Source organism: Lycorma delicatula, chromosome 1 (assembly GCF_047948215.1).
Source record: "Lycorma delicatula isolate Av1 chromosome 1, ASM4794821v1, whole genome shotgun sequence".
NCBI classification, from domain to species: Eukaryota; Metazoa; Arthropoda; class Insecta; order Hemiptera; family Fulgoridae; genus Lycorma; species Lycorma delicatula.
Genome location: NC_134455.1, coordinates 64,024,856 through 64,045,609, shown reverse-complemented (window position 1 = coordinate 64,045,609; position 20,754 = coordinate 64,024,856). Strand labels below are relative to the sequence as shown.

Here is a 20,754-nt window from a genome sequence, read left to right as displayed (position 1 = left end):
TAATAATAATAATAATAATAATAATAATGCTCTGAGGTAGATAATTCCAACGTCCGGAACATAACATCTACGTTTCACGTCCAGGGCAAAAGCAGCTGTACATATATACCTTTCAAAATGCTGGCTAACGGAACTCCGAGAGTTTTCCCTCGGAGATGGAATTATCTTCTGCCTGATTCCACCTACAGGCCGTAATACAAGGACGGGATATTCGGCCACCTGCAGATATGAAAAACTTTAATGCTTATGAAAATGGATTCACACCATCTTTAGAGTTGACGATGAGGCGGCTAGAGTCGAAGTGATTTGCAGGTAAACGGAGGCCCTTCCGCTGTTCACTTGCCTCCCGCGATGGCAAGCATGTAGTTAAGGTGCCCATGTATGTCGGTGTATGGGAGCCCTGAAAATTTCGGTGTGTAGGGGCCTGGAATCAGTGCAGAGATTGCGCATCCGCTCTCTGCTCTCTGAGATTGTGCATCTGCTCTATGCCGGTTCCACCGGACGGGACCTCCAGGGTTGGTAGCTTTGGAGTGGGAGTGTATCCCGGCTGTTAACCTTGCTATAGAAGGGACAGAAAATCATACAAGTTGAATAATTTTCCAAACGTGACACCCGTTTTGCCTGATGCTAAACGGGGAAAGAGTTATGAGACCGCAGGTTAGAGTAAGGGACTAAGAGTATCCAAAATACTTTGTACAAGAGCAGTTTTTTAAACCAAAATATCTGGCTATTATTAGAGAGGATGGTAATTTTTCGAGGATAATCCCTTTCCTTAGCGCTCGAGAGATAAAATAATTGTGCTGGAGGCCCAGTAAAGGAAATCCGTAAAACTTACAACAGACTCCATGTAGAAACGGCTAATGCAACCAGTCGTAGAAGATCCTTGAGCTAAAGATAGTAGATTTTCTGTACGGTTTGATCCTCACAGCCCCCCTAATACCTCTAAAGGTGTTGTGGTTTCTCGGGATCTACTTAATTGCACGGAGAAGAAGATTATAGCACAGTTGACACCTCAGGGAGTTGTTAATTAATGCCGAAGACTGAATATGAGAAGGAGCGCCAAAGTTCTTCCATCTGGCTCTCATGTTCTTACTTCTAACAAGCCAATCCTGCCTGAGAAAGTGCGTGCAGAGATACACAGACTGGATGTGCGAGCTCTTGTGCCGTAACTAATGAGATGTTTCAGTTGTCAGCGTTTTGGCTTTACCGCTGCTCGGTGCGAAAGGCCACAAATATGCATGTGTAGTGAGGAAATCCATAAAGGAGAACCATGCAAGTATCCTCCTTCTTGTGTAAACTCCAAAGGACAGCAATCATGTAGATAAAGAAATTGTCCTGATTACAAAGACGATGTGGCTGTGCAGGAAGTCAAAACCCTGCAGAAGATCAGCTACTTCGAAGCAAAGAGGATTGTAAGCGCACGCAAATCTAAAGAAACAACAAATTATGCTCAGGCTGCGGCTGCAGTTCCTGCTCCAACTGTTGTTGATACAGACAAGTTTCTAGGTAAACTTGGACCAACATTGGCCACTATGATTGAGAGAATAATTGACAATAGAATGAAGTCTCTCACTCATAAGGAATTTATAAAGCCTGTGATAAAGATACAGTCTCCAGAGAGTGTCGATGATGAGTAAAAGCATATCAGACCAAAAAAAGACAGCTGCTAATCCAGAGGGTCCAGTGAGTCTGCTCAACATTTTGGATGACGGTGCGAGAAAGGTGGTTGCTTTGGAGTCTTCTATGGAAGCTCCTAAGCCTTGTAAAAATAAGTTGGTCTCCAAACTATAAAGATCACCAAGACCATAAAACCACACTCAGGGGGCTGTTTCCCCCCTGCCTGTGGCGGTGACAGGTGCGGCTCCTGTTGCGGGGGTCGCCCAGGTTCCCGCCTCACTAACGGAGCGTACACCAAGCACCGATTCATGTCCGTCGTCGTCCGCGGCTTCAATGATTTCCAATTCGGAGGCCGGGAGCTATACGTGCGATATTTTGAACGAACATGAAGCTGTTCGTAAAATTGAAAAGAAGAGGAGAAAAGGGTGGCAGAAAGGCAAACCCAGACAATAAACTAAATAAATATTAGCGAGTCGATTCATCAGTAGAGCATTAATGGATGTTTGTCAAACATCCATTGAACTCAAGAAAGCTCCAATGCTTAGTACATGATGTAGACCCAATTTGTATATGTCTGCAAGAAACACATTTTTACCGAAAAATAGATTTCTTAATTTCCAATTAAGAAAATGAAATATATTTCGGCGAAATCAACCGGCAAATATAAAATTTAGAGGTGGAGTAGCCATATTACCATCGACTGGAGCTAAACCGAAGCTGTTGATCCAAACACAAATGTACAAGCGGTCGCAATCAGAATGAAGGTCCGCTTCAGATCACTTTCGGCAGCATATACTTACCGAATTTTGATTGGAAGGAGGATGACATAACACGATTAATTGCTCAGCTTCCCACATCCATACTACTGGTGGGTGACTTCAATGCACATAATTCTGGGATCGGATCGAGGAGATCGCCGAAAAAGAGAATTGGAAAAGTTCCTGCTGAATTCTGACTTCGTTATCTTAAATGACGGTTCATGAACTTTTTTCATTGCCAGAGATGGATCGACGTCCTGTATAAATCTAGCACTTATAGGTGGATCGATAGTACCGAGATACACTTTCCGTGTTTTAGAGGCTCTACATGGAAGTGATCATTTTCCGGTGCAATTGTAACTGACGTTACAAGAAAAATATATCCCATCTCCAAAAGATGGCTGTTTGATAAGGAAGGTTGGACGAGCTTCACAGCTAGGACGATACTCCCTGAAACAACTGCAATTATCTTAGCCGATGTCGACGCTATAACTAATGCCATACTTGACTCGGCATCAAGATATATTGCCAAAACATCTGGGAAACTCAAGAAGCGACCCGGTCCGTGGTGGAAAGTTGAAATAAGTGAAGCTATTAAAAGAAAGAAAAAAGGTGGAAACTGCCGGTGTTTTACTCGGAAACTATATGCATGAACGTACTTTTCAAGTTCGTGTCATCAACAAATATTCAACAGAAAAAAAACGGGAAAATGGCATTTCACAAGGCTCGCCGTTGAGCAGTACCTTGTTTACGATCGCCAATAAACTGATAGATGCAAAAAAGCCCTAAACATTATTAAATGTTTAGCTACCCTTACGCTGCAACCAATAAGTTACCCTGAAGTGAGAAAAATTGTTAACAGTAGAACACCTCGACCGATAACGACTTGTGCAGAAGCAGCTGCTGCCCTTTCGTCATCTAAAGTTAATGTGGAGCAGTTTCTTTTTACGCTTACACCAAGTCATGCTATTATGGTAAAGAAAATCATTGACACTAAGATTGAATCTAGTCAGCGAAAGGAACCATTAAAACCCGTGAATACTCATCCCCGGATGGACATTGTTGACAATAGGATCAAAGCTTCTCAACGAAAAGAAGCCGAACGAAATTACCGTACTATGCGTATCCTTTACAAAGGTGTCAGTGAGGTTATTATGCTATATGCTACACCTGTCTGGGCTTACCGCTTGGCAGTAAGGTGTTACGCGGACATTCTGCTGCGGGTCCAGAGAATCCTCTTACTGGCTGTTGTAGGCGGTTGCAGAACAGTCTCGTGGGAGGCAGTCTGTGTTATAGCCGGAGTCAAACCAATAGATATCTTGGCTAATGAGCGTAAGGCTGGTGAAACCTTTTATCATCGACATGTTCGAAGGGAAGTTGTAGGCTTTCGCTCTGAGAATTTTTATTCTGAGATTACTGAGGCGGAGGTCCGCCAAATAATTTGTAGTCTGGCGAGGAATAAAACCCTCGGATGTGATTGAATCACAGTGGAACTCCTTGTTCGTATGTTGGCAGGTATTCTTGGTCTCTTAACTAGGGTTTTTAATAGGATGCTTTTTTCTGGATATTTCCCAGCGTATTGGAAACGTGGTGATTTGAAACTACTCTTCAAAGGTAGCGACAAGGACCCCACTGTAAATACTTCTAACTGGTATCTGGCGCTCTTGCCTGTAATAGGTAAGGTTTATGAGAAGGTCTTGTACCCCGCATTAATAGTAGGTTGAATTCTAACCATATGTTGATGGATGACCAGTATGGTTTTTCTCTGGCAAGGGCACAGAGGACGCTTTTCTTAGAGTAATGGATTTGGTTTCGACCAGCGAGTGCAAGTATGTACTTGGTGTCTTTTTGGACATATCCTGTGCCTTCAAGAACTTGTAGTGGCCCTCTACATTTTTTCAGCTGCAACAGCGTCGATGACTACCCGAGACTTTCTTGAGCTATTTCAGCAACAGAACCGTCTCCTTTGTGATGGCGGCTCGGAAGTAGGAAAGACCCTGTCAAAAGGTTGTCCACAGGACAGTGTTCTAGGTCCACTCGTCTGGGTTGTTGAGTTCGACTCTCTAATGCGATTGCGAATGCCCAGTGGCTGCAGCATCGTGGCTTACGTCGACAATGGATTACTGCTGGTTGAGGGTAACTCCCATGCTCAGATAGAACATAGAGCGATACAGTCATGGAGGGTACTAAGATTGTGGAGTCTTCAGCTTAAGATGGTTTTCAGTGCGGAGAAAATCACTATGATGTTTCTCAAAGGCCGTCTAGCCGTGATCCGTCAGCCGCGTGTCGTGATAGATGGCCATCCGATTAGGTATGTTACCGTTCAGTTATCTGCGTGTTATCCTTTATGAGAGACTCCAATTCAGGGAGCACCTTCAGTTTGTCGCAAGGAAGGTTGTAGATGCCTTCTTTGGTGTTTGTAAAGTCATCCATCTCGATTGGGAGTTGAATTACCGTACCATGCGCATTCATTACAAAGGTGTCCGCGAGGCCATAATGTTCTACGCTGCGCCCGTCTGGGCTCATTGTTTGCAATTGCAAGTTATAGGGATATTCTTTTGTGAGCCCAGCGTCTTCTACTGTTAGCTGTTGTCTGTTAGCTGAAAACAGAACTGCCTCGCGAGAGACCGTCACTGTGATCGCTGGCATATAACCCATTGACATTTTGGCTACGGAACGTAGCCAGCGGTATATTTCCAAGAAGGGAGGCCTTCTAACGTCAGAGCTTAACCGATAGATTGAAGACCAAGGTTTTCACTCTTGGCAGGTTAGGTGGAACGATTCTTCTACTGTTTGGTACACGCATGGTATATTTCCAAAAGTTAGGGAGCTGCTATCGTAGCTATCGTAGCTGGCTTCCTTCGTTTCCTCGCTCTGAGCAGAACGGCTGAAGAGGTATAAGTAGATTAGCACCCCTGGTGGCTGAGGACCACCTGGGCAGTTGATTGGCCGGATGTAGGCGTGTTGGAATCGAGCCAGGGTTAGTCTGTAAAAGTAATGGTTGTTAAATGTAAGCTGTCGACGGAACGACGACTACACCGCCTACCATGCATTCGTGAGGTGTAGCGTCGTTTTGACGAGGGCGGTTTTTGAATGAGCAACCATTACTGTCGGCGGGATGGCGACTGTATTGCCGAGAATGTAGATTCCCATGCAGCCGTGACGTGTAGCAGCATCTCGATGATGGTAGTTAGTGAAAGTAAATGTCATGCTGGACTCTGCGATGGAGCTGAGTGGGAGTAGGAGGTCTATCCGCCACTTCCTGTTAGACCAGACCGGAGTCAATTAATGAAAGCTGGTCAGGAGTATAAACTGAAAGTTGAGTTCACTAAGGGAACAAGGAATAAATTTCGTTGTTGCGAATAACATTATTTATTCAATTACCTAGAATATTATGAGATATTTACGCACAAATTGGCTCCGTAAAGCGTAGACCTAGGTGCGAGGTTAGTGCTTCCGCAAACTCGGTTAGCTATTTCAGAGGGCAACGATGTAGGACATTCAAGATGTCCGGATGAGGCCTGCAGCGAAGGCAAAGGCTGAGTTATAAATCACTGATGTAAATATCTACCGAGGAATTTACATCGGTGTCATCCGAACGAGGCCTGGCTTATTACTATGAAATGTAAAAAGTTAGAGGGTGAAAGACGACTCCTGTTAAAGGCCATCAGTACTAGGAACGGGAGGGGAGTGGTGTGGCGACCGGGAGCGTCACAAGGAGAGGTGTCTCCTACAGGATTAGGATGTCATCACCTGACCTCAGCCGCAAGAATACGCCGTATCTCTGGTATCCGAAAGGGAGGAAGATTAGACACATTGTCATCAGAAGTAGTGGCTGTAAGGAGGATGCAAAAAATACGTAAGAAAGGATGGCGTAGGAAAGCCTAGCGGCAAACAAATGTGATATGTTTAAGAATCAAGATTATTAGTGATTGCATTTCATTTTTCAGTATTTTTTTGAGTGGTAATCAAGAATGAATTAATAGTTTTCAGTTTCATTGGAAGTGTGAAAGAATTAAGTCTTTTTTTTTCTGAAGTTGAAAGGGGTTAATGACCAAAGTAGTCGATGCCCCTAAAACCTCAACAAAAAAAAAAAAATAATATGAACGGCTCCATTTACCCAGGAAGAAAAGTGGGAAGGATTTCTTTGAGCTACATGCAAAATAGCTGTAGAACTTCAGGGATTCCTTTAGAGATAGAAACATCGTTAACGTCTTAACTTATTCCAGAGAGAGATCGTAAGTGGCGATATTCGCTTAACTCCACTAAAGCTAAATAAGGATGATTTCCTACCCTTGGCGGAAGCCTCCACGGTTGATGATAAGGTGAATAGATGAAGAGAAAAAGAGCTCCAAAACACATTCATGGCGTGCCGTATAGATGGACGGACTTTTGTTTTAGTAGCTAGACGGTGAAACTAAGAGCCTTGTTTTCACCAAAGAGGGTAGGGTAGTTAGCATACCCTCAGTTACAGGAGACATATATTGAAAGATGCTGTGGTTGAATCAGATTTGTGCCGTCTGTGGACCAAAGCTAGTGAAGCAGTTTATATGTAATTAGCGGTTGTCAGGTTTTGGCTCCGCGAGACCACACTAATTGTAATCACAATAACATAATGCATCAACGTACAGCTCTGGATCTAAAGATAATTGAAAATTCCGTTCCGTACTTTCGATGTACTCCTCTATCCATGCTTGAAAACGCAAGGTACCGTGTTTATTATGACCGTACGATTCTCACAGGTTAGTCAATGGACCATAACAGACAAACAGGAAAAGATTACACGGCTTTTAGATGTCGCTATTACGGGCTGACAAACATGTTGAGGAAGAAATATTGTGAAAAGGTGGAAAATTACAGAGATTTGGCAGATTAAGAGTGGAAAATTACAGAGATTTGGCAGATTAAGAGTGTACGGGCGGAAAAGGTTAATGAGTTAACTGACTGGTCAGTACTAAATGAGGAGTCCCTATCGAACCACCTTTTTTTTTTTTTTTTTTTTTTGTTTCCCTACTCTCACCGACCAGATATCCATTTAAGTTTACTCAGTCGGGGAGAGTGTCCTTCTACTCAAAGGGGACGTCCCCCACCCACCGGCTTTACATCCGGCACGGCAGGTTGGCCCCCCCGGTCTTGGATCTTTTGTTTTATTTTTTGCCTGCCTCTAATTCCACGCGTTAGGGCCAAGGTCCGGCGATGCCGTCCCCCAGCCCCTCCGCAGGGAACCGGGTCTCGGTCTTTACGCCTACGCCTCTAACCGACGGTACCCACCCCACAAAGCGCCTAGACGCCCGCAGGGAGACACACCGCCGGCCGGGACTCGGTCTTTTCTTTTATTCCCATCTCCCCTGGAGTTCTCCCCCTTTGCAGGAACCCGCATACCAGGGCATACGGGCCCTCCACGGAGAGACTGTCCACCCTTCCCTACTTAGCTTAATCACAGTCTACCGCCCTCTTCTTCCTTAGTTCTCAGGATCTCTCCAGCAAACCTTCTGAACCAGTCCCAGTTCTCTTGATTTTGTACCATCCAATTAATTAGATTATCCGGTATTAATCGATTTGTTATAATTACCCTCCTGTTTTCAGCCCATCTAGGACATACAAATATAGTGTGCTCCGCATTATCTGTTTCCTCACAATAAACACATTGTGGTGTGTCCCTTTTTCCAATTCTGGCTAGGTACTGCCCGAAAGATCCATGCCCCGATAATAACTGTGTCATATAGAAGTCAACGTTTCCGCGTCTACTTCCATACCACCTACCTATATCAGGGATTATATATTAGTCTTCTAGTCCAATCCCCGACTCTTGAGCGTGACCATTCCAACTGCCATTCTTGCTCCAATTGAGTCGCTATCTCGTCTTGTGGTAGTCCCTCATATCTAAGTATCCTGCTTTTAATCTGCAGGTCTATTGGTAGAACCTCTTATTACGCAAAGCGCGTCATAGGACACCGTTCTGTAACTAGCGGCCACCCTCAACAGTGCAAGTCTATGCGCGCTTCTCAATTTTCCTTTATTTCGTTTAATACTAATTGTATGTCCCCAAACCGGGGCCGCGTATAATATCATTGATGTTGTTGCAGCAGTTATTAATTTCCTAGTTTCTATTTTTGGTGTTCCATGGTTCTGGAAGAGTCCTCTCAGAGCTTTGACCATTGGAGTGACCCTACTACATATCATATCGATGTGTCTGCTAAATCTCAAATTTTTATCGAGTATGACTCCCAGATATTTTGCCTCATTGACTTGCATAATTGGCTCTCCTCTGATATTCAAATTTATACCTCTAATAGGTCTTCTGCCGGAAAGGGCAATACAACTGGACTTCCCTGGGGCAATCTGTAGTTGGCTTCTTTGTAACCATTCATCTATAATTCCTAATGCCAGATTGGCTTTGCGTTCTAAGTTATCTACATCCCTATCCTCAACGAGGATTGCTATGTCATCAGCATAGCCAATTGCAGTAACTCCTTCAGGATAATTCAGTCTGAAGACTGCGTCATAAAAAATGTTTCACAAGGTTGGGCCCAGCACAGAACCTTGAGGAACGCCACCAAACATCTGGAAAACTGCCTTACCTTCCAAAGTTTTGATCTCAAGAAACCTTTGATGTAGATAGTGATTAACTTGATTTATTAGATATTCGCTTATTCGCATCTCATGCAATGCATCAATTATAGATGACCAGGTACTGATCCGAACGCGTTCCTAATGTCCAGCATTATCACTAGGGGGATTTTCCTGGTCCTCCAGGTACCGCTCCTGCTATTTAAAGCCCAATTTTTAACTTTCTCTAAGGCATTTATGGTAGATCGGCCTTTTCTGAATCCATATTGTTGTGGATGTAGACAGCCCTTTTCCTCAAGCTCTGCCCTAAGCCTGCCTTCTATCAGCCTCTCAACCACCTTTCCCATATTATTAATAAGAGTAATCGGCCTATATCCATTATTTACCCCCGCCTTGGGTATAAAAACCGTCCTGGCTGCTGGAAAGCAGCCAGGAAAATTACAGTTTTGTAGACCATAACTAGCCAGATCCACAATTTCCCAGGGTATTATTCCTGCTATTGTCTTGATGATGGCCGCAGGTATGCCATCCGGCCCTGGACTTTTCCGGTTTTTCAACTTTTTAATGGCCTCCATTACCTCTTGTTCTGTGAATCTGCCACCTTCACAAACAATTGTTTCCCTATTCAGATTTTCAGGTCTAGGGAAAAGAATCCTAACTTGTCGTTCTGCTTCCTCCTTACTTAACGTTGGGACCTGTCTACCTAGCCTTTTGGTAATTATCTTAAAAGCTTTCCCCAAGGGTCAGTGTCAAGTTCGTTACAGAGCTCTTGCCATTTATTCCTCTTAGATTGCTTAATGAGAAAGTTAACCTTTTTCCTGGCCTGTCTATAGTCTTGGGCAGCACGTCGACTTTCTTCATCGTTACTATTCCTTGCTCGCAACCTCTGAGCAGTTCTTTTGTGACGCTGCATGATTTTCCTTTGGTCTTCAATTTCTCTGGTCCACCAGTACACCGGATGGTATCTATTACCGGACTGCGGTATGTTAGCAATTTCCTCTTTGATTATTTCTTGAAATTTCTCCGGTTCTATGTTTTCACAGTTCCTAATCCTATTTGCCGCATTATTTGACACCCGGTGTATCTGGAAATCCGTTAATCTAGAGATAATATTATCCTGCCTTACCCGCCTTGGACAATCTCTGATGTTAACCAATACAGCCTTGTGATCACTACCAGTTTCTTCGGTAAGGACAGCAAACTCGACGGTATCTGCTCTAAACCTACTATCCACAATTACCAGGTCTATTGTTGATTGGTGACCTCTTGCGCTGTATGTAGGAGCCCCAACATTTATACAGCACGCACCCGTAACCTCCAACAAGTCCTCGAGAATTCTACCTCTAGCATTTGTAGAATTGGCACCCGCTACAGTAGTTTTACAATTAAAATCTCCAAGCACTACCACTCTTTTCCGCGATCTGGTCATGATCTGCTGTAGGTTAAATATCTGGTTTTGATAAAACTCTATAGTGCAACTGGGGCTGATGTATGTACCCACAATAATCGTGTCTTTTAATTCAATAGCTATTATTCCGTCTTCTCTGCTGTACAAGTTATAATCCACTCTATCGAGTATTCTTCTGATGGCTACAGCCCCATTCCTGTCGGTTATCCATTGACCTCTGGCAGCCGAATACACATTAGGCTCCGTAGACACCAGAAAGTCGACATTGTATCTTGTGGCTATTTCCAGCGTTAGGTCTCCTGATAGTAGGCTTCTATTATTATTACTTAATAATATTTTAATCATTATGTTTATTGCAGCTCACACTCCCGGTTCTGTGTTCTGTACTTCTGCAATCGAAACACTTCATTGCTTGCCTACAGTCTTTGATGAAATGCCCCGTATTACCACAGTTGAAACATAAGTTGGTGCGGTCAGGACCCCTGCATTCTTTTCTACCGTGCCCCATGCTCCAGCACCGGTAACATTTTTCGTTTTCGATGCGGATATATGCCCTACAGCAAACCCAGCCTACTCTCAGTCTTGCTGTTATTAACTTTGTTGCGCTGCGTTGAGTAGTAATTACTGTAGCATTTTTGGTACTGCCGTATGCGTCTCTCATAGATGTTATTTGAAATTTCTCACCCGTTCCTAGGACCTTCTCAATTGCCTCTTTTAGCTCACCTTCCGTAGTATCTCCAAGCATGTCCTTAATGTGTACAACTGTTCTACGGTCTCCCTTCTTACGTATATCGACCTGAAGATCCCCTGCTCTATCCTTCAGCATTGCAGAAAACTCCCCTGCCTTCTGTACTCCACTTACCCTAACTTCTAACTGTTCATCTCTACCCTTTCTTATAGAAAGAATTTCTCCAGCCTCCTCTACTTTAACTTTCTCTTTCATAGTTTTTAATAGATCAGCGTATGTTTTCCCTTGTCCTTGTACAACAATGGTTTTACTCTCGGCGACCGGTGGGGTTCCTCGCCTTACAGAACCGATCTGGATCTTGGTCTCCTTGGTAAGGTCTTCCCCTTCCTTAAAATATATATTACTATTTTCCTAATCAAAATGCCTGGAGGGCCATTTGGTATCACGAAAACTGAAGACTCAGAGTTACCCACTACTCTTCTTAGTGCCTTAAGTACGTGTGACGCCATTTCCTTATCCCCGCAACTGGAGTCATAGATGACTGTGTATCTTGTACCATTAGTTGTGACCTTACTGTCTTCGAGTATCGTTGATTCCTGAAGAAACATTGCACCAGGCGTTGCTCCTGCATATATGCTGTTTGGTCTTATGCCATTCAAGTCTACAAAGTGACAACTACCCTCTCCAGGTTTTGCTGCGTTAACCTGAGTGATCCTGTTCATCACCCACCTTGACCATCTGGAGGGCAGTCTCTCTATCAATTGCTCGTCTGATAGATCAACATCCAAAATATCCGACATCTCGCTGTTATAATGACCTTCAGTCTGAGTGGTCTGATTACATGTCTCCGCTTTCTCTTCACACAGTCTTTGTAAGTCTTCATATATTTCTTTAAGTTCCCTTTCATGGGCTTTGATTGCAGTTTGATTCCCCTTGCTAGTCATGTGTCTCAGTTGTGTGATTGCATTACCTAATTTGTAAGTAATTTCCTCAAGAGTAGGAGGGGTTTCTTCCTCCTCCGAAGAACCCGCTGTAGGTCTTCTGGCTACTCTGCCCTCGGTTTCCCTCCATTTATTCTTTTCCTGGGTGCTCACCGTAGTATCCATATCTTCAGTGTTCACTGTGCCACTCTCTCTCCTTCCAGTTGCTCCCTTCGAGGGTCCAGCCCCTTGTGAGGCTTTATCCTCAGATCGGAGGGAGCTACGACGTCGCATGTCTCGAAATTGTACTTAGGGGACAATTCCGCATCCGTTGATACCCAAAAAAAAAAATATATATATAAATGATAGCTTGATAAACTAAGCTACAGCAGTCTATTTTATCAAGAGATAACAACAACCGAAATTAATTAAATTAATTCCAATATCAAAAGTTTATCACTTGAATAATAATAAACAATATTATCAGTCGATGCCAGTTACAATTGTCTATGCCATCCACTACAGATAAGCTACACCCGAATTGAAAAGAACTCAAGGTAAACCACTACTAACTCACACTAACCACTGCGACCAGCAGTTAACTATGAACCTTATTGCCAATAGCAATAAGGCTACTCGGGTAAAAAAATTCAATAAAAAGGTCAGTCCGCAACCAAAAATCACCAAATTATATTAAAACACTTCCGAAAATTTTCCACCGTCGATTCCCAATTCCAAAAATCAGATATAAAACCGTTAATCCGAAAAAAAAACAGTATAAGACAGAGCGCACAACAATACGTCCGACCGCAACACAAGCTTCCACTCGACTTGCCTATCGAACCACCTGTTTGTAGAGTTCTGCACCAGAGCACCTGTTGGGATATTACGGAGAGACAGGCACATCGTCTCCAAGAAAGGATGTATTAGGTTTGAAGAAAACATAGCAGCACGCCTGGTTGAATCGCTACGACCGAGAGAATTCATGTTAGTGGTGCAGGACGAGTCTGTGGCGTCAGGAGTTTACACCAAACGCCCACCGACTCGCCATGCCTATTGGTGGACTCTCCATATTGAACACCTACGGAAAACAGCATGGGCGGCCAGGCGGACATATCCAACGGGCCTCCAGACGAACACCGCAGGAGCAAATAACAGACATCCATACCAGATACAAGACAACAAGGGCTGCCTATAAGGCAGCCATCAAAATTGCGAAGAACGTCTGTTCGAGGGAACTCTGCGAGGAGATGGATCAGGATCCTTGGTGGAAGGGATACCGTATCGTCTCCAGGAAGTTAGGCAGGAGAGCCCCAGTATTAACATTAAAGCAAGTTCATGACTCTGTAGTGGCGCTGTGTCCGGAGAGGGCAGAATTTTTTCGAGATGAAATAGTCGTAGAAGATCTAGCCCCGTGTACCATGGAGGAATTGAAAACAGCCGGAAAGAGGCTTAAGCCGCGGACAAGCCCTGAACCGGACGGCATACCGGCAGAGGTGGTACGGATACTGGTGGAAAAAGCACCAGCCGAACTACTTCACGTAATGAACATCATTCTCTTGGAAGAGTCGCGTCTGGTGCTGCTTCCTAAGCCTGGTGCATTGAGTACCACCTATCGCCCGATATGCTTGACAAACACACTCTGCAAGCTATTGGAGAAAATGCTTGACGCCAGACTGAAATGCAGTCGGCTTTCGGAAACGCAGGTCGGCTCCGGATGCGGTGAAACACGTCTTCGACCTGGCGTCTCAAGCAGTAGCTGGTATTTGGCCCACGAGAAGAATACCGTAGGTAGTATTATTAGATGTCAAAAACGCCTTCAACTCGTTGCGCTGTGAGGCCGTCTTCCAAGCTCTCAGAAACAGAAGAATCTATGACGGAATAAGACGGATAATACAAAGGTACCTGGAAGAACGGTACCTACTATATGAAACAAATGACCAACTGATCTGCTTCCCAGTCACGTGCGGGATCCCACAGGGTTCTGTTCTGGGCCCCACACTGTGGAATATCGTGTTTGACGAAGTACTCCGTCTCCAACTCCCTGAGGGTGTTACTCCTGTAGCATTTGCATATGATCTTGCTCTAGTGGTAACGGCGAAGACAGTTGACGAAGTAGCGACGTCAGCGACTGAAGCTATCAGGACAGTTCAAGAGTGGCTGACCAACAATGGGCTGGCTCTCTCCGGGGATAAAACAACGTTTGTTTGTCTAGCAGGTAGACGACCGCTCCCAGCAATCACAGTGAGGATAGACGGCACACTAGTTTCACAGGTGAAAACAGCCAAATACCTAGGCATTTGGCGGGACCACAGGAGGTCCTTAGCAGTTCATGTTAAGAAGACCGCAGAAAAAGCAGGAGAGCACTCAGCAGGCTGCTGGGAAACGTCACTGGCCCTAGAACCTGTAAAAAGAGGTTATATGGGTACATTATAAACTCTATACTTTTGTATGGAGTTTCAGTGTGGGGGAATGCTCTGGAATTCGGAAACCATCGCCGCAGAATGGAAGGGGTGCAACGGAGGATAGCGCTGCGTATAATTTCTGCTTACGCGTCGGTTTCTACCGAACCAGCCCTAGTGTTAGCAGGCATTCCCACTCTCACCCTGATTGCTCGCATGAGGAAGAGAGTGGAGGAAGGGAAATACTGGATAGTGGCGCGTAAACGGCTGTTCCAGGAGTGGCAGGAACGGTGGGACCAATCGACGACTGGAAGATGGACCCACCAATTAATAAGAGAGGTCGAACCATGGGTCAACCGCAAGTTCGGGGACTTGAACTACTGGTTGACCCAACTACTGACGGGCCATGGCATGTTTCGAACCTTCCACCATGGTAGGAGAAGAGCAGATGACGAACAATGTCGATACTGCGGAGAGACCGATACCCCAGAGCACGTCATGTTCGAATGTGGGCACTGAGCGCAGATGCGTCAACGTCACCGGACCTATAACAATTGACACGATAATACAGGTGATGTTAAGCAGGAGAGATAAATTGTGGTGAGATACATAACACTGTGGTGAGATACGTAACACATGTATTCACAACCCAAAGAGGACGGAATGACAAGAGATGAGGGTAACCTCCACAAAACAGCGTCAATGTGTAACATACTCTACTGGTGGTTAGGAAGACCACAAGACGTAAACTAAACAGAGAGCGAAGGGGTGAAGGACAGCCCTCTGCAGAGCCATCACTCGTCTGCACCTGAGCGGATGGGTGCTGGTGATGAGGCACGGGGACTCTTGACCCCCTGAGCCCAAAAGACACCCTCGAGGTTGTGCTATGCTTGACTGTTGATCCGGTGTCGGGTGGGGAGATACGGTGAAATAGGAGTTTTAGTCGGTAGGGTACGGGCACACATAGGTTCTGATAACAACATCTAGCCGAACCTGTACGAGTCCGACACTCCCCCACTTTGGAGGGGGGGGTACGTAACTGGTATTTCTCCGCAACACTGCAAAAAAAAAGTGAAGGAGATGTATTCCAGAAAGAAGGATGAGTTGATCCGGTTCTGGTTGGTGCGATCAGTGAGATTCTGCACTCGCTACATTGACCATTAAAGTCTTTTGATCTTCCAACTGGTTTATTCCTGTCGATACAAAAGCCTATTGTCTTGGACACCTGTAGATTAGTAAGGAAGTGTATAACATGTCATGATCTTGCAGCTCATCAGTATATGATATGAGGCGGAAAGCTTGGAAATGTAATGTAACATCTCTTATGGCAAACGGATAGTTTCCTTTCATGTCTTCATAATGCCGATCCAATATAAATACAATAGTTTTATGCCTTGTCACAACGGCTGAATAATGGAGATAAGCCATGGGATGATTAACAACAATAATAAAATTTAGCTCATAAAATGCTTAATAACAGTTCTCTGAAATGTTATTTTAGGATTTACGACAGATTAACCCTATCTTTATCAGTTGAAAATTGCCTCCAATGCCTTCTCAACATCTTTCTACATGAACTCGAAGCTGAGATAAAATATATTCCAGCCGTTTGTTCACTCCTACATGTTTACATAAAACATGTTGCACAAGTCTTTACTAGAGAAAAATAAAATATTATGTTTTATATATATATATATATATATATATAGATTCCTGACAGAGGTGTATAACTTTTAAAGCAATAAGAAAAATAGCAGTTTAAAGCTTCTAATCTATCACTACAGTCTTTAGATTCTCTATTAAAAAAACTTTAGTCTAATTTAGAGAATTATTCGATTGTTAACTATTTGTATTGTGTATACTTAGCGGTTAGTATACAACAGCTTTAGTTAAAGTTTTTCGTTAATAATTTCAAGCTTAATTGTATCCAGCTTAACAATTTTTTTTTTTTAATATACAGGAGTTAAAAAGTGAACAAAAATTATTTTTTTCTGTTTGAATTATTTTACCATGTAAACTGGATGTTTGAAATATTATATGAACAAATAACAGATGAGAGGTCCTTTTGATTAAGTATGATAATTAATAATTGTAGTGAATTTATTAGAAGATCTTAGATTATTAGGAAATTTTATAATAAAATTAAACATTTTAAAAAAAACCACGACGAAAAACCTTAAAAAAGTGGAATAATTAAATTACTATGTTTATCTTATAATCCTCTGTGACATTGTGAAATTATTTTCAAGACAATAAAATTTAAGATTTTGATTAACAATTGTGCACGACTATGATGATAACTAAAGCTTATCATGCAGTCGACGGGTCACGCACGATCGTCAATAAAAATCTTAAATTTTATTGTCTTAAAAACAATATCATAATGTCATAGAGGATTATAACGTCAAAATACAGTTATTTAATTACTTCTCGTTTTTTAAGGTTTTTTCGTCGTTGGTTTTTTTTAATTTTTAGTTTTAAGTTTTATTTATTACTTTTTAAAGATTAGTAGGCCTGTGCCCAACAGTGGGACGTTAATAGGCTGATGCTGATTAAATTTTAGTACACCTGATCAGCTCAAATTATTTAATAATCCACACAGTAATGTAGCCTTGCTAGAATTAGAAAGACATAAAAACATTCAGAAGCTGTTTTGAAGAAATATATCTACTGCAGTGTCCCCCGGTGGCCTATAACCGTAAAACTAATCAAAGAACCTAGTCTGAGACATATAGTCGTAGACATATTAGGGTTTCAGTGGGTGAATCGTGTGTATAAAAAGGAAGGAAATTATGAAAGATTTTCTTTATCGAAATAATACTTTTCTCAGAAATTAACAACACAATAGGCTGTAGTGGCCGAAGTTGCGCACTACACCTCATTTGGAATAAATATCTACTTTTCTTTTAGTTTTCTTTTGTATTCAGCCTCTCGAAATGTTCTTTTACCCAGCGGTAATCGGCAAGCATTTTTGGGCTCCGTTTTCTCCTTTAGCATAATTCCATCATGAAGTATACTGATGAAAGCGTTCACAGTGCTTAACACTTATATTACCAAGATTAGGAGAGAAAAAAGCCAAATATGAAAGAAACATTTGTATTTTTAGACGTATTTCATTCCATTATTTTATAGTTTTCAAGAACTTCGCTCTCCAGTTTTATGTAATTCCAATTTTACCAACTATTTACACAATTTACACAAAGAATACAAATATCACTCTCTGTTGTAGAGGATATAAAAACGTTACAAAAATAGTGTTACATGAAGATTTTATGATGAAACAGCTCACATCAAGTACTGTGAACCGATTTAAATAAATTAAATACTTACTGAATTCAAAATTTTCATGTTAAACCTCTACAGGGAGAAGTACCTAAATATTTCTGACCAGACCTGATTTATTTGCGGTCTTAAAAAATTATTAATTAGAGAGGACATTGTAAAATAACATTCGCTCTCAGTTTAATCTTTACTTCCTTCTAATTAATGCAGAAATCTGCATTTTTGTGAAATGTTATGAAGTTCATAACATTTCAAAAAGAATTAGTCAGATCGTCACAGTGGTTCTTGAGTTTTAAACAACCATATTTATCTACAGAAATACAAAATAAGTATACACACAGACATTCAGGTATTATTTATTTATCAATATGGACAACTTTATTACAGTTGATTAGTTACTTCCTAAAATTCCTATTTAGAAACGATAAATCACAAGCAATATTTTGGCTTATGTAATGAAAATTTACGCATTGTCAAATTGGTTGGTGTATCATGGTAGCTATAAAGTGTAACGTGTTAAAGATAATGTTTAAAAATTTATCTTTAGAGAATCAATAATAATTTTGTATTTGAATATTTATGTCACGAGAAATCACTATTTCAAAACCGTGCAGATTAGATTTAAAATATATGATATTATGTTCATTTATTACAGTGAAATAATGTGAATAAACTGAATGGAATGTGGCCCAACCATATTAAGTGATTTTAATCCCCTCGAAGGGAAACTTATTAACATTAAAATACACATGCCCACATATATTGACTCTAACGTTCACCAAACTTTACATCAGATTCATCACCCCGGATAAAGAACTCTTCAGAATAATCCAGTACAGATTCGTTCAATAAAATCAGATTACACCGATTTCCAACTAATCAGAATACCGCATCTTCCTGACTTGTTAAAAGTGTTAATACATTTGACTAATTGGAAAACAGTATATTTTATATCTATATCTTATTTATAGTATTCATCATAGATGTATAACTTTGCTGTTTTAGTTAAAATAATCATTTAATTTGCTACTCCCTATTTAGTTTTATTAAATCATTTATGATTTTTTTTTTTATTGAAAATGATTCTATTTTAAATGATTTCATTAGGATGAAATAAAAATTTTGGCAGCTTTAAACTCTAATAAAGAATATTGAAACCATTAAATCAATTCATGTGGTTTTATCTTAATTCCATAACTCATAATTATGAAATTTCTTCTGTTACCAAGAAATTTTAATTTTTTATTAAAAATAAGGACTGAAGTAATTCATATTAAATTATAATGTTTTTATTTTTTTTATCTACAGAAAAAATATATCACTACTAAAGGAACTAGTTTTGCTATATAAAAGCTGAAGTAGATTTCTTTTCTACGTTTAGTGCTGCATACATTTCTTAGATTAATTTTTTATTCCTTTTTATTAAGCTAAGAAACGTAGGCAGTACTAAACACAGAAACTATAGTCATCATAGCAGAAAAAATAATAGTAATTATTATCTTAACATCAACAATTTTAGTCTTCATTTATAACACAACTGATGATGAAATGAATGGGTAAAGTAAATGTTTGGTCAAGGATTTTAACTGTATTATTTAAAAGTTAACCATTATATATATATATATATATATATATATAAAGTTTTCTTTCCTTTTATCTATTTTGTAAACCAACAAGTAAGCTGTATTTCTAATAAAAAAACTGAAATTGGGGTTTAGTACTTCAAAAAAGTGATTACCAATTACATTCAATTTAATTTAAAAGGCTTTATGAACAATTAAATTTATTAATTTAAATATTTTAAAAGTTATATTTAATAAACTACAATGAACTGAAAAAAAAAATAGTTTATGATTATAAAGAACAATTACAATACAGTTTCATAATTACGAAATTTATAGTATTATCAGTATTATTTATAGTATCAGTGAAAATATTTGGTTATCAAAAATGGTTCATGTAAATCACTACACACACAGATTCATATCTACCAATAAGTTATTTCGAAATTTGTTTATATTGTGTCCTTTTTACTTCCTTGTACGATCACAAGAAAGTATTGTGATCGCGAAAAATTTTAATTTTCATATTTCAGCGGAAATATCAATTTTGACCATCCCTGAATTTTGACTAATTTCGGCATGACGTCTGTACGTACGTATATATGTGCGTATCTCGCATAACTCAAAAACGATTAGCCGTAGGATATTGAAATTTTGGATTTAGAACTGTTGTAACATATAGTTGTGCATTTTGCTTTTTGATTGCAATCGAAATTAAAATTAAAATTTTAATTACTGAAATATCTGGATCTTAAAGGGAAGGCACATCGGTTCGAATCAGACTTCACCTTTTGTTTTTTTAACTTTTTTATTTTTTTCAACTTACCTTTTTTTAATTTAAATATATTGATTTAATAATTATTAATCCGGTGATTGAAAAATCTTTTACAATAAATAATAATAATTCAATGATAATAATAATAAAAAAAAAACAATTATTAGTGAAATAAAATTTTATGTGCTTTTAAAAATGTGTAAATGTAATTTAATAGGCATTACATATGTGTGTAAGTCATATATTTGGTGAAACGTCTGATTAATTAATATTAGTTGAAAATTATAATTTAGAATCGTATTATTTTTGGATTTTCTTAGCAAATTCTGATAAAAATTGTATATTTATTTTTTTTAAAATCATTTAATTTAATTATTTGACATAAAAATAAAACAGATTTTTCAACTGTATTAAGTTTGAAGTGATTGTTGAAATGTTTTTTCACTTGTGCTTAATATGCACAAGATTTCTGGTGTGTTGTATAAATAAAAGTAAATAAGTTACTAAGGACCTTACGGTGTAAAATAATCAGTTTTTATTATTGGATTATTGGTAAAAATTTTATTTAAAGAGTAATCAAGGGACTTTTACTTTAACCTAATATTTCAGTTAAGATTGTTAAATTAATAATTGTATAAATATTTAATGTTAATAAAAACGAATATTTTAGCAATTGTATAACCGTCCACTTTTATTAAAAAATTGGAAGATCGTATCTCATTTTCAAATGAAATAAGTTTAAATGAAGTGCAGCAAAAATGTGTATACGTAA

General features: G+C 40.1%; 1 protein-coding gene and 1 pseudogene across 2 annotated transcripts in view; both read right to left on the bottom strand.

Annotated features, from left to right (window-relative positions):
- Window positions 1-20,754, bottom strand: part of LOC142319042 (coatomer subunit zeta-1 pseudogene) — an 89,427-nt pseudogene that overhangs the window by 47,049 nt on the left and 21,624 nt on the right.
- The window catches only part of LOC142319036 (uncharacterized), a 62,400-nt gene that overhangs the window by 20,198 nt on the left and 21,448 nt on the right, over window positions 1-20,754 (bottom strand). The gene's annotated exons all lie outside the window — the stretch shown is intronic.